Source organism: Schistocerca gregaria, chromosome 1 (genome assembly GCF_023897955.1).
Source record: "Schistocerca gregaria isolate iqSchGreg1 chromosome 1, iqSchGreg1.2, whole genome shotgun sequence".
Classification (NCBI taxonomy): domain Eukaryota; kingdom Metazoa; phylum Arthropoda; class Insecta; order Orthoptera; family Acrididae; genus Schistocerca; species Schistocerca gregaria.
In genome coordinates this window covers 588,754,510-588,766,598 of record NC_064920.1, presented here as the reverse complement: position 1 = coordinate 588,766,598, position 12,089 = coordinate 588,754,510, and the positions used below count along the sequence as shown (strand labels likewise).

General features: G+C 40.4%; 1 protein-coding gene across 11 annotated transcripts in view; it reads left to right on the top strand.

Moving 5' to 3' along the window:
* LOC126357309 (histone deacetylase 6) overlaps nt 1-12,089 on the top strand; it is a 318,706-nt gene that overhangs the window by 174,600 nt on the left and 132,017 nt on the right. The gene's annotated exons all lie outside the window — the stretch shown is intronic.

The following is a 12,089-nucleotide window of genomic DNA, read 5'->3' as shown; positions in this document are numbered from 1 at the left end:
ATAACTTCACACTGACTTTATTCAGGGTCAGTTGCCACTTTTCGCACCATACTGATATCTTGTCTGAATAATTTTGCAATTCATTTTGGTCATCTGATGACTTTACAAGTTGGTAAATGACAGCATCATCTGCAAACAATCTAAGGTGGCTACTGATATTGTCTCCTATGTCGTTAATATAGATCAGGAACCACAGAGGGCCTATAACACTTCCTTGGGTACTCGGTGGCTTTCCATCTATTACTAAGAATTGTGACCTTTCTGACAAGAAATCACAAATCCAGTCGCACAACTTAGGCGGTATTCCATAGGCATTCAGTTTGGTTAGAAGACGCTTGTGAGGAATAGTGTCAAAAGCCTTCTGGAAATCTAAAAATATGGAATCAATTTGACATCCCCTGTCGATAGCATTCATTGCCTCATGAGTATAAAGAGCTAGTTGTGTTTTGCAAGAGTGATATTTTCTGAATCTGTTCTGACTACGTGTCAGTAAATCATTTTCTACGAGGTACTTCATAGTGTTCGAATACAGTATCTTCCAAAACCATACTGTAAATTGATGTTAGTGATATGGGCCTGTAATTCAAACGGATTACTCATACTTTCCTTTTTGGGTATTGGTGTGGCTTGAGCAATTTTCCAGTCTTTAGGTATGGATCTTTCTGTGAGTGAGTGATTGTATGTTATTGCTAAATATGGAGCTATTTTATCAGCATACTCTGAGAGGAATCTGACTGGTATACAGTCTGGACCGGTGGCCTTGCCTTTATTGAGTGATTTAAGCTGCTTTGTGACACCGAGGATATCTACTTCTATGTTTCTCATCTTGGCAGTTGTTCTTGACTGGAATTCAGGAATAATTACTTAGTCTTCTTTGGTCAAGGACTTTCGGAAAACCGTGTTTAATAACTCTGCTTTAGTGGCACTGTCATCAGTGACTTCACCGTTGTTATCGCGCAGTGGAGGTATTGATTGCATCTTGCCAATGGTGTGCTTTATGTATGACCAGAATCTCTTTTGGATTTCTGCCAGATATCGAGACAGAATTTCATTGTGGAAATTATTAAAAGCATCTCACATTGAAGTACATGTTATATTTCAAACTCCAGTAAAACTTTGCTAATCTTGGAGATTTTGCATTCTTTTAAATTTGGCATGCTTTTTTCACTGCTTCTGCAACAGCGATCTGACCTGTTTTGTGTACCATGGAGGATCAGTTCCATCTCTTATTAATTTATGTGGTATATATCTCTCAATTGCTGTTGATACTATCTCTAAAATCATTCCACAACTTTTTTATGCTTACATTATCAGATTGGAAGGAGTGCAGACTGTCTCTTGAAAAGGTGTTAAGAGCATTTTTATCAGCTTTTCTAAATACATATACTTTGCATTTCTTTTTGATGGTTGTGGGAGTTACGGTATTAAGCCTAGCACCTTGTGTTCGCTAATCCCTGTATTCATCACGATACTATTTGTCTAGGATTATTTGTTTCTAAGAGGTCAAGTATGCTTTTGCAACCATTGACACTTTGAGTAGGCTCATGAACTAATTGTTCAAAATAATTTTCTGAGAAAACATTCAGTACAATTTCAGATGATGTTTTATGCCTGCCGCTGGCTTTAAACATATAGTTTTTCCAGCATATTGAGGTTAGATTAAAGACACCACCAACTCTAACAGTATGAGTGGGGTACTTATTTGAAATGAGACTCAGGTTTTCTTTAAACTGTTCAGCAACTATATCTTCTTTTTCGGGGGGGTCAGTAAAATGCCCTAATTAATTGATTAGTCTGATTGTCATGTATAACCTCTACCCATACTGTTATACAGGAACTATCTACTTCAATTTCACAACAAGGCAAACTACTTCTGACAGCAATAAATACCCCACCACCAATTGCATTTAATCTATCCTCTCTGAACAGTATTAGATTGTTGGAAAAAATATCTGCTGAGCTTATATCTGGCTTTAACCAGCTTTCTGTACTTATAACTATTTGAGCTTCAGTGCTTTATTTTAGGGCTTGGAGCTCTGTTTCTTTCCCAACACAATTACGACAATTTACAACTACAACACTGATCGTTTCTATTAGTACCTTTCTGTGTTTTACCTGCCCCCTTTTAGACGGACGCCCTTTCTGTGGTTTCCTGAGACCCTCTAACCTGAAAACCCGCCTAGCCCCTTCCATACAGCCCCTGCTACTTGTGTAGCTGCTTCCTGTGTGTAGTGGACTCCTTACCTATCAAGCGGAACCAAGAAACCCACCATCCGATGGTGCAAGTCAAGGAATCTGCAGACTATATGGTCACAAAAGTGTAAACTCGGCTCTTCACCGAGGACCACAGTCAGCTCTATCAACGATGCTCCAGATGATGAGCCTTAATCTCGCAAGCAATAATGGCAGTCTTTACCATTTCCGCTAGCTGCCCAAAACCAGATATAATCTCCTCCGATCCAAAGTGAAATACGTCATTGGTACCGACATGAGCCACCACTTGCAGTTGGCTGCATCCTGTACTCTTCAGAGCATCTGGAAGCAGCCTTTCCACATCTGGAATGACTCCCCCCAGTATGCACATGGAGTGCACACTCTGGCTTCTTTCACAGCCCCCCCCCTCCCCCCACCCCCTGGCAGCCATGTCTCTAAGGGGCCCCATTATGCACCTAATGTTGGAGCTTCCAACTACTAGCAAACCCACCCTCTGTGAACCCCCAGACCCTGCAGGCTGAGAAGCTTCCTCTGGAACAGGATGGATGACTGCATCTGGCTCAGAGATATTGTCAGTCACAGATAATGCCCGAAACCTTTCCATCAAATGAACCAGGGACACCGTACGGTCGGCCCCTCAGAAAGTTTTTTTTTTGCTGCCTGCCAGACTTTTGAATGATCTCCCACTCGACCACGGGTGAGGGGTCACCCTCAGTACAGGCAGTACCCTGGGAGGTCACAGCAGTGGACCGAACAGAGCCACGTGGGATGTGCTTGATCTCTCTCGCATCCCCGTGTCCAACCCCCCCACAGTGATGCCCCTTGGCAGTAGCCTGAAGCTGTGTGAAGGAAGCGAAAACAACCTGGAGCTGTGAGTGAAGGGTCGCCAACTCAGCTCGCATCTGTACACAGCAATCACAGTTCCTATCCATTACTGCAGTCACTCTCATTTAAAGCTCGTAAAAATATACAACAAACGAACGGTGTACTCACCTTCTTAGCAGCAGGAACACGAGGTGCTCTGTCACTGACAGTCTATCTGACACTGAGCTTTACTAACAAGGTTTTGTGAAACCTAAGTTTTATTTAAATTTGCTGTAAGCCTATTATTCTCAGTACGCAATACGTGCTTGCTACACAAAAACCTCGTCCTTACTACTGCAGTGTCTCTTGTGTTACAAATTTTGTCCATCATTACAGTTTCTGAATTAAAAACCAAATGGGCGGAGAAGACAGTGCATTGAAGTGACTGTCCAAAATAATCAATTTTGTCATGGACATTACCCTGTATTTGTCTAGCCATCGAATACTATCTTCTGTCATACTGAAGTAATACAATTCTATGTTCTTTCTTTTTGTAAAAGTGGTCCAATATCATAAATTTCCATGCTCTTCTCGGAGAATCAGAATAGGTGCTGGGAGTGTTGTGATATTACTGCACTGTTTGTGTATACAGTCGATATAGAAGCACCACAATGTTTTGTCATTTTATGAACTGCATTACCCTTACTACAAACCAGGCTATAAATCCTTCTATGAAAAAAAGGAGTTTAATTTCAAATGTACAAGTAAACCAAATGCAGTAAGACATTCAGTACAGGTTTTTAGGAAAAACTGTTATTAATTAATGCAGAAATGCCAATGTTATTTTAATTGACAGTTGCTGTCGAATAAACTAATTGCCACCACTTGTGATGAATTCACCAGACGTCAACTTTAAGGCAAAAACATTCGCTGTATGTCCTCTGTAACTGAAATGAACAGACAAACATTTAAATCAAATCAGCTTTTTACATAGCTTTTTACTTACCTAAACTGAAGGATCTTCTGGCTCTGTGTCTTCAGATTCACTGTTGCCTGTTTCAGCCAGGTGTATCATCACACCTTCCACTATGGTGTCTCTTTAAACCCTGGTTCATGAAATCAGTTTCTTGCAATGCTTCTGCGTGATTTTCACACCTCTCCCAGTCCTGCTGAGTAATATTGTCAAGAGATTCGTGTGTTAGCTTCTCAGCATCAGCAAGCAAATTCTAAAGGTGGCAGGGGTAAAATACAGGGAGCGAAAGGCTATTTACAATTTGTACAGAAACCAGATGGCAGTTGTAAGAGTCGAGGGACATGAAAGGGAAGCAGTGGTTTGGAAGGGAGTAAGACAGGGTTGTAGCCTCTCCCCGGTGTTATTCAATCTGTATATTGAGCAAGCAGTAAAGGAAACAAAAGAAAAATTCGGAGTAGGTATTAAAATCCATGGAGAAGAAATAAAAACTTTGAGGTTCGCTGATGACATTGTAATTCTGTCACAGACAGCAAAGGACTTGGAAGAGCAGTTGAATGGAATGGACAGTGTCTTGAAAGGAGGATATAACATGAACATCAACAAAAGCAAAACGAAGATAATGGAATGTAGTCGAATTAAGTCGGGTGATGCTGGGGGAATTAGGTTAGGAAATGAGACACATAAAGTAGTAAAGGAGTTTTGCTATTTGGGGAGCAAAATAACTGATGATGGTCAAAGTAGAGAGGATATAAAATGTAGACTGGCAATGGCAAGGAAAGCATTTCTGAAGAAGATAAATTTGTTAACATCGAGTATAAATTTAAGTGTCAGGAAGTCGTTTCTGAAAGTATTTGTATGGAGTGAAGCCATGTATGGAAGTGAAACATGGACAATAAATAGTTTGGACAAGAACAGAATAGAAGCTTTCGAAATGTGGTGCTACAGAAGAATGCTGAAGATTAGATGGGTAGATCACATAACTAATGAGGAAGTATTGAATAGGGTTGGGGAGAAGAGAAGTTTGTGGCACAACTTGACCAGAAGAAGGGATCGGTTGGTAGGACATGTTCTGAGGCATCAAGGGATCACCAATTTAGCATTGGAGGGCAGCGTGGAGGGTAAAAATCGTAGAGTGAGACCAAGAGATGAATACACTAAGCAGATTCAGAAGGATGTAGGTTGCATTAGGTACTGGGAGATGAAGAAGCTTGCACAGGATAGAGTAGTATGGAGAGCTGCATCATACCAGTCTCAGGACTGAAGACCACAACAACAACAACAACATTTCTTTTCGCTACAACTCGCTTTACTTGGAGGCCCAATCAATTTAGCTGGACTATACTGGCCATGATACAGTGGTATGGTACCACTGGGTGTCCCATTTCATTTGCTAGTTGATCTAATTCGTAAGTCTTTTTGGCACCTACAATTTCTTCCTTAGACAGGAGTTCAGCCTTCATTTCATCGACTGAAAATGAAACATTCCTTGTCTTTAACCATTCTATAATATCTGCCTTGTGCCAATTTGAACGTGGCAGCTTTTCTATCTGAAAGGAGTGGTAGCTGGCATTATCCATCATGATAATTAACCCTTCTTCCAGTGCAGACAACAGATGAATAAACCAACTCTTAAAAACTTCTCCACTCATTTCTGAATGGTAATAGGATTGGCAAGAACTTTTCCCACCACGATAAACAAGTTTGGCCTCTGGTATGAAGCCTTTGGTTAATGAACCAGTGTGGGCAATGATTAATTGGCCACCTCTACGAGTAGGCACTTTCAAACCTCCATTTCCTTTGGGGTCGTGCCATATATACTTATTGGTGTGGTTCTGTGAAACCGAAGTTTCATCCTACTACGCTGCAGGCCTGGTGTCTTCAGCACGCAAGAAGTGTATTGTATGCAAAAACTTTGCTCTTACTGCTGCAATGTCTGTATGTTCTATTAAGAATTTCCGTCCATCATTACACTTTTTGAATCGGAAACCAAGGGAGCAGAGAAGATGAACGGAGGTATCTGAGTAGAGTTATTAATTGTTCCACAGAGGTCAGCCTGTATTTTTTTAGCCATTGGATTTTTTTAGCCATTGCTGCCGATATTCTTTCTTTGAATTCAAGCCACATTTGGTCTACACTTATATTATTAATTTGGAAGGAGAGGAGATTGTCTCTCAGGAAGGCATCAAGTGAATTTTTATTAGCTTTTTTTGAATAGGTATATTTTTCATTTAGTTTTGGAGGATTTGGGGGTTACGATATTCAATCTCGCTATGACAACTCCGTGTTCACTAATCCCTGTATCAGATTTGATGCTCGGTAATGACTCAGGATTATATAAGAGGTCAAGGGTGTTTTACAACTGTTTACTATTTGCATTTTCTTGCAGTTTTCTTGTCATTGTTCTTGAAAACTTATTTTCTTCAATTTATTATTATATGGAAATTTTTGTACAGGGTGTACATAAAGTCTAAGAACACTTTCAATTATTTATTGCTCAAGAACTAAACATTGTAGAGATATCATTCATACTTGTAACAGAAATATCAAGTACTACCTACTTTCATCTTTTCATAAAAATCATTATGTTTTCAACAAATTTGTAAATGATTGTGAAATAGTAAGCAAATGAAATCTTGTATCCCACATCCTTGAACTGCCAACCTATTGCTTGTTAAATTTCAAGTCAGTACATGTTTGCTCTACGATGTATAAGAAATCAAAGTTAAACTTCTCTCTCTCTCTCTCTCTCTCTCCTTCTTCTTCTTCCTCTCTCTCTCTCTCTCTCTCTCTCTCTCTTTTGCACAATTTTCACCCTCCGACTTTCATTCAAATTATCTAGCATTGCTAGACCGTATTGGATAATGAAATACTTTTTTATGGTTAAAACTGTTGTCTTACTAACAAGCTCAGTTGGGAGAGTTTATAGAATTAAGTTTTTCTCAGAAACATCCTATTTTCATGTTTTTACAAAAGCTTCAGTTTTACATGTAATGTATTCAGTATTGGAAAAGTTACATAAAGGAGACTTTATATAAGGGGCATTCAAAAAGAAATGAGCCAGAGGCATAATTACATCAACCAGTACGTGCATGTTAGAAGTATTGACCCTGGCTGTTGACACTTGTCCCACTGTGACACAAAGTGGTGAATGGCTGTCTCATAAAATTCCCAGGGTTGCGATGTTAACCAGTTCCGCACATACTGCTGGACATTGTCGTTCGAGATGAATTGTTTGCCCCTCAGAGCCGTTTACGGGAGCCAAAAATGGCATAATCACAGAGAGGACTGTATATAGGGTGGCCGAGAACATCCTATGTGAATTTCTGCAGGAGTGCCATGACTGTGTTGGCCGTATGAGGCTTTGCATTGTTGTGGAGCAGAATGACCCCAGGGGTGAGATTGCCTGGTTGTGTTGATTTGATCGGTTGGTGAAGGGTGGTCAACGTTTGCAGGAAGTGAATTGGAAGGGGGCCTTCTTCGTCAAAGAACAACATCAGCGTAACCTCTTCTGCACTAGTGTTGATAGCCTTGGCTTGTTTTGAGGCTGGTGACCCTGGATAATTCCACTGGAGACTCTGTCGTTTTGATTCTGGTTCGAACTGATAACACCATGGCTCATCTCCAGCTACCACTCCTGCCAGGAAAGCATTCACTTCCCGAGCATAGCGCTGTGGATGAGCAAGACAGTGGGCCATTCGACATGCTTCTTAGTGTGGTTGAAGACTGCGGGGCACCCATTGGGCACACGCTTTGTGGATGTGTAGTCGTTCCTTTATGATCGTGTGAACACTTCTGACGCTCAATCCGATCAAGACGACTACGGCTTTCATTGTCACTCGGCAATCCTGGGTAATGAGAGCATCCACCAGCTGGACGATGTCATCGGTAATGAAGCGTGGTGCTCCACACTGTGCATCATCGGCTAACAACACTCATCCTTCCCTGAAGTGCTTGTGTCGTGCCTTGATCCTTGCAAGGGACATGCAATGTTCGCCATACACTTGTGACATTTGTCTATGAATATCTGTACATGCTACTCCTTGTGCTGTCACAAAACGAACACCACCTCTTTGCTCTTCTGTTGGCACCTCCATGTCACTGTTTGCAATTAGACTGGCACCGTTGGATGATTGATGCATACTGCTGCTAGCTCTGTATAGTCACGTCATACACGCATGCCCTCTAGCAATGGGCTGTGAACTTTCACGCTCTGGTCGGAACCACACCTTGTTACACACGCCACAATATTACCCTCCTGTCACTGTTTTGCGTGTTCCAGACTACGCTTCGTTTCTTTTGAACTCTCCTTATATTTGAGAACACTGTGTTGCTATGTTAGTATACAAGAAGTTTCAAGTTCGTCATATTGTTACTCCCTGAGATACAAGAAGCCAACATTAAAATTTTTTCAGGCACCAATTTTTTCTTTAACTTTGCCTAAAGTTTTCTGGATGAATATAAGCTCACAGAATTCTTTTAGTTATTATTATTTAGAGAATGTAGTGAAATTGTGCAAGATGGCCAAATTTCATATCATTCAACAAAATTTTGTCCAAGATATAGCAGCTCAAAGTCGCCAGAAATTCATGTGCGCTCTGCACAAAGTCATGCATGGGGTCAAACAAGTGACGATATCTTGTACAGTAGTGCTTCAGTGACTTCAAACTTTACCAGTGTTCATTGGGGATGTGTGTGAATGTTCACATAAAATTTCACTTGTGATTGGCAAGCAGGAAAATGTTAAAAAATTTGGCAGTTTCGCAGTTGGACATGGAATGACTCTTTTGAAACTTGTTAAAGAAACAGCCTGTTACCTGTCAACAACCAGTGCTTTCTGTCTGGTTGTAACCGTTGTACTTGGGTAAGAAGAGATGATATGAAATTATTGCAATCTGTTTCAATGACTCTTATGTTGAAATGTCAAAAAGCACACATTTCTGTTTATTACTTCTGCCGTGAAGAAGTGATACTTCTGAAAAATTTTCATAAAAGAAACATTTTTGTATTCATATGTCTTAAGCCATTGGTAGAGTAAATTGCAAAATGGACACAGCAGATGTTGTTGTTGTTGTTGTTGTTGTTGTTGTTGTTGTTGTTGTTGTCTTCAGTCCTGAGACTGGTTTGCTGCAGCTCTCCATGCTACTCTATCCTGTGCAAGCTTCTTCATCTCCCAGTACCTACTGCAGAATACATCCTTCTGAATCTGCTTAGTGTATTCATCTCTAGGTCTCCCTCTACGATTATTACCCTCCACGCTGCCCTCCAATACTAAATTGGTGATCCCTTGATGCCTCAGAACATGTCCTACCAACCGATCCCTTCTTCTGGTCAAGTTGTGCCACAAACGTCTCTTCTCCCCAATCCGATTCAATACTTCCTCATTAGTTATGTGATCTACACATCTGATCTTCAGCATTCCTCTGTAGCGCCACGTTTCGAAAGCTTCCATTCTCTTCTTGTCCAAACTATTTATCGTCCATGTTTCACTTCCATACATGGCTACACTCCATACATATACTTTCAGAAATGACTTCCTGACACTTAAATCTATACTTGATGTTAACAAATTTATCTTCTTCAGAAACGCTTTCCTTGCCATTGCCAGTCTACATTTTATATCCTCTCTACTTCGACCATCATCAGTTATTTTGCTCCCCAAATAGCAAAACTCCTTTACTACTTTAAGTGTCTCATTTCTTAATCTAATTCCTTCAGCATCACCTGACTTAATTCGACTACATTCCATTATCCTTCTTTTGCTTTTGTTGATGTTCATCTTATATCCCACTTTCAAGACACTGTCCGTTCCATTCAACTGCTCTTCCAAGTCCTTTGCTGTCTGTGACAGAATTACAATGTCATCAGCGAACCTCAAAGTTTTTATTTCTTCTCCCTGGACTTTATTATCTACTCTCAATTTTTCGTTTGTTTCCTTTACTGCTTGCTCAATGTAGAGATTGAATAACATCGGGGAGAGGTTACAACCCTGTCTCACTCCCTTTCCAACCACTGCTTCCCTTCCATGCCCCTCGACTGTTATAACTGCCATCTGGTTTCTGTACAAATTGTAAATAGCTTTTCGCTCCCTGTATTTTACCCGTGCCACCTTTAGAATTTGAAAGTGAGTATTCCAGTCAACATTGTCAAAAGCTTTCTCTAAGCCTACAAATGCTAGAAACGTAGGTTTGCCTTTCCTTAACCTATTTTCTAAGATAAGTCGTCGGGTCAGTATTGCCTCACGTGTTTCAACATTTCTGCTGAATCCAAACTGATCTTCGCCGAGGTCAGCTTCTACCAGTTTTTCCATTCGTCTGTAGAGAATACGCATTAGTATTTTGCAGCTGTGACTTATTAAACTGATAGTTCGATAGTTTTCACATCTGTCAACACCTGCTTTCTTTGCGATTGTAATTATTATATTCTTCTTGAAGTCTGAGGGTATTTCGCCTTTCTCATACATCTTGCTCACCAGATGGTAGAGTTTTGTGAGGACTGGTTTTCCCAAGGCCGTCAGTAGTTCCAATGGAATATTGTCTACTCCCTTGTTTCGACTCGGGTCTTTCAGTGCTCTGTCAAACTCTTCAAGCAGTATCCTATCTCACATTTCACCTTCATGTACATCCTCTTCCATTTCCTTAATATTGTCCTCAAGTACATCGCCCTTGTATAAACCCTCTACATACTTCTTCCACCTTTCTGCTTTCCCTTCTTTGCTTAGAACTGGGTTTCTATCTGTGCTCTTGATATTCATACAAGTGGTTCTCTTTTTTCTAAAGGTCTCTTTAATTTTCCTGTAGGCAGTATCTATCTTACCCCTAGTGAGATAAGCTTTTACATCCTTAAATTTGTCCTGTAGCCATCTCTGCTTAGCCATTTTGCACTTCCTGTCGATCTCATTTTTGGGACGTTTGTATTCCCTTTTGCCTGCTTCATTTACTGCATTTTTATATTTTCTCCTTTCATCAATTAAATTCAATATTCCTTGTTACCCAAGGATTTCTACTAGCCCTCGTCTTTTTACCTAATTGATCATCTGCTGCCTTCACTACTTCATCCCTCAGAGCTACCCATTCTTCTTCTACTGTATTTCTTTCCCCCATTCCTGCAAATTGTTCCCTTATGCTCTCCCTGACACTCTGTACAACCTCTGGTTTAGTCAGTTTATCCAGGTCCCATCTCCTTAAATTCCCACCTTTTTGCAGTTTCTTCAGTTTTAATCTACAGTTCATAACTAATAGATTGTGGTCAGAGTTTACATCTGCCCCTGGAAATGTCTTACAATTTAAAACCTGGTTCCTAAATCTCTGTCTTACCGTTATATAATCTATCTGATACCTTCTAGTATCTCCAGGATTCTTCCATGTATACAACCTTCTTTTATGATTCTTGAACCAAGTGTTACCTATAATTAAGTTATGCTCTGTGCAAAATTCTACCAGACGGCTTCCTCTTTCATTTCTCTCCCCCAATCCATATTCACCCATTATGTTTCCTTCTCTCCCTTTTCCTACTCTCGAATTCCAGTCACCCATGACTATTAAATTTTTGTCTCCCTTCACTACCTGAATAATTTCTTTTATCTCATCATACATTTCACCAATTTCTTCATCATCTGCAGAGCTAGTTGGCATATAAATTTGTACTATTGTAGTAGGCGTGGGCTTCGTGTCTATCTTGGCCACAATAATGCGTTCACTATGCTGTTGGTAGTAGCTTACCCTCACTCCTATTTTTTTATTCATTATTAAAGCTACTCCTGCACTACTCCTATTTGCTTTTTTATTTATTACCCTGTATTCACCTGACCAAAAGTCTTGTTCCTCCTGCCACCGAACTTCACTAATTCCCACTATATCTAACTTCAACCTATCCATTTCCCTTTTTAAATTTTCTAACCTACCTGCCCAATTAGGGTGTCTGACATTCCATGCTCCGATCCATAGAACGCCGTTTTCTTTCTCCTGATAACGGCGTCCTCTTGAGTAGTCCCCGCCCTGAGATCGGAATGGGGGACTATTTTACCTCCGGAATATTTTACCCAAGAGGACGCCATCATCATTTAACCATACAGTAAAGCTCCATGCACTCGGGAAAAATT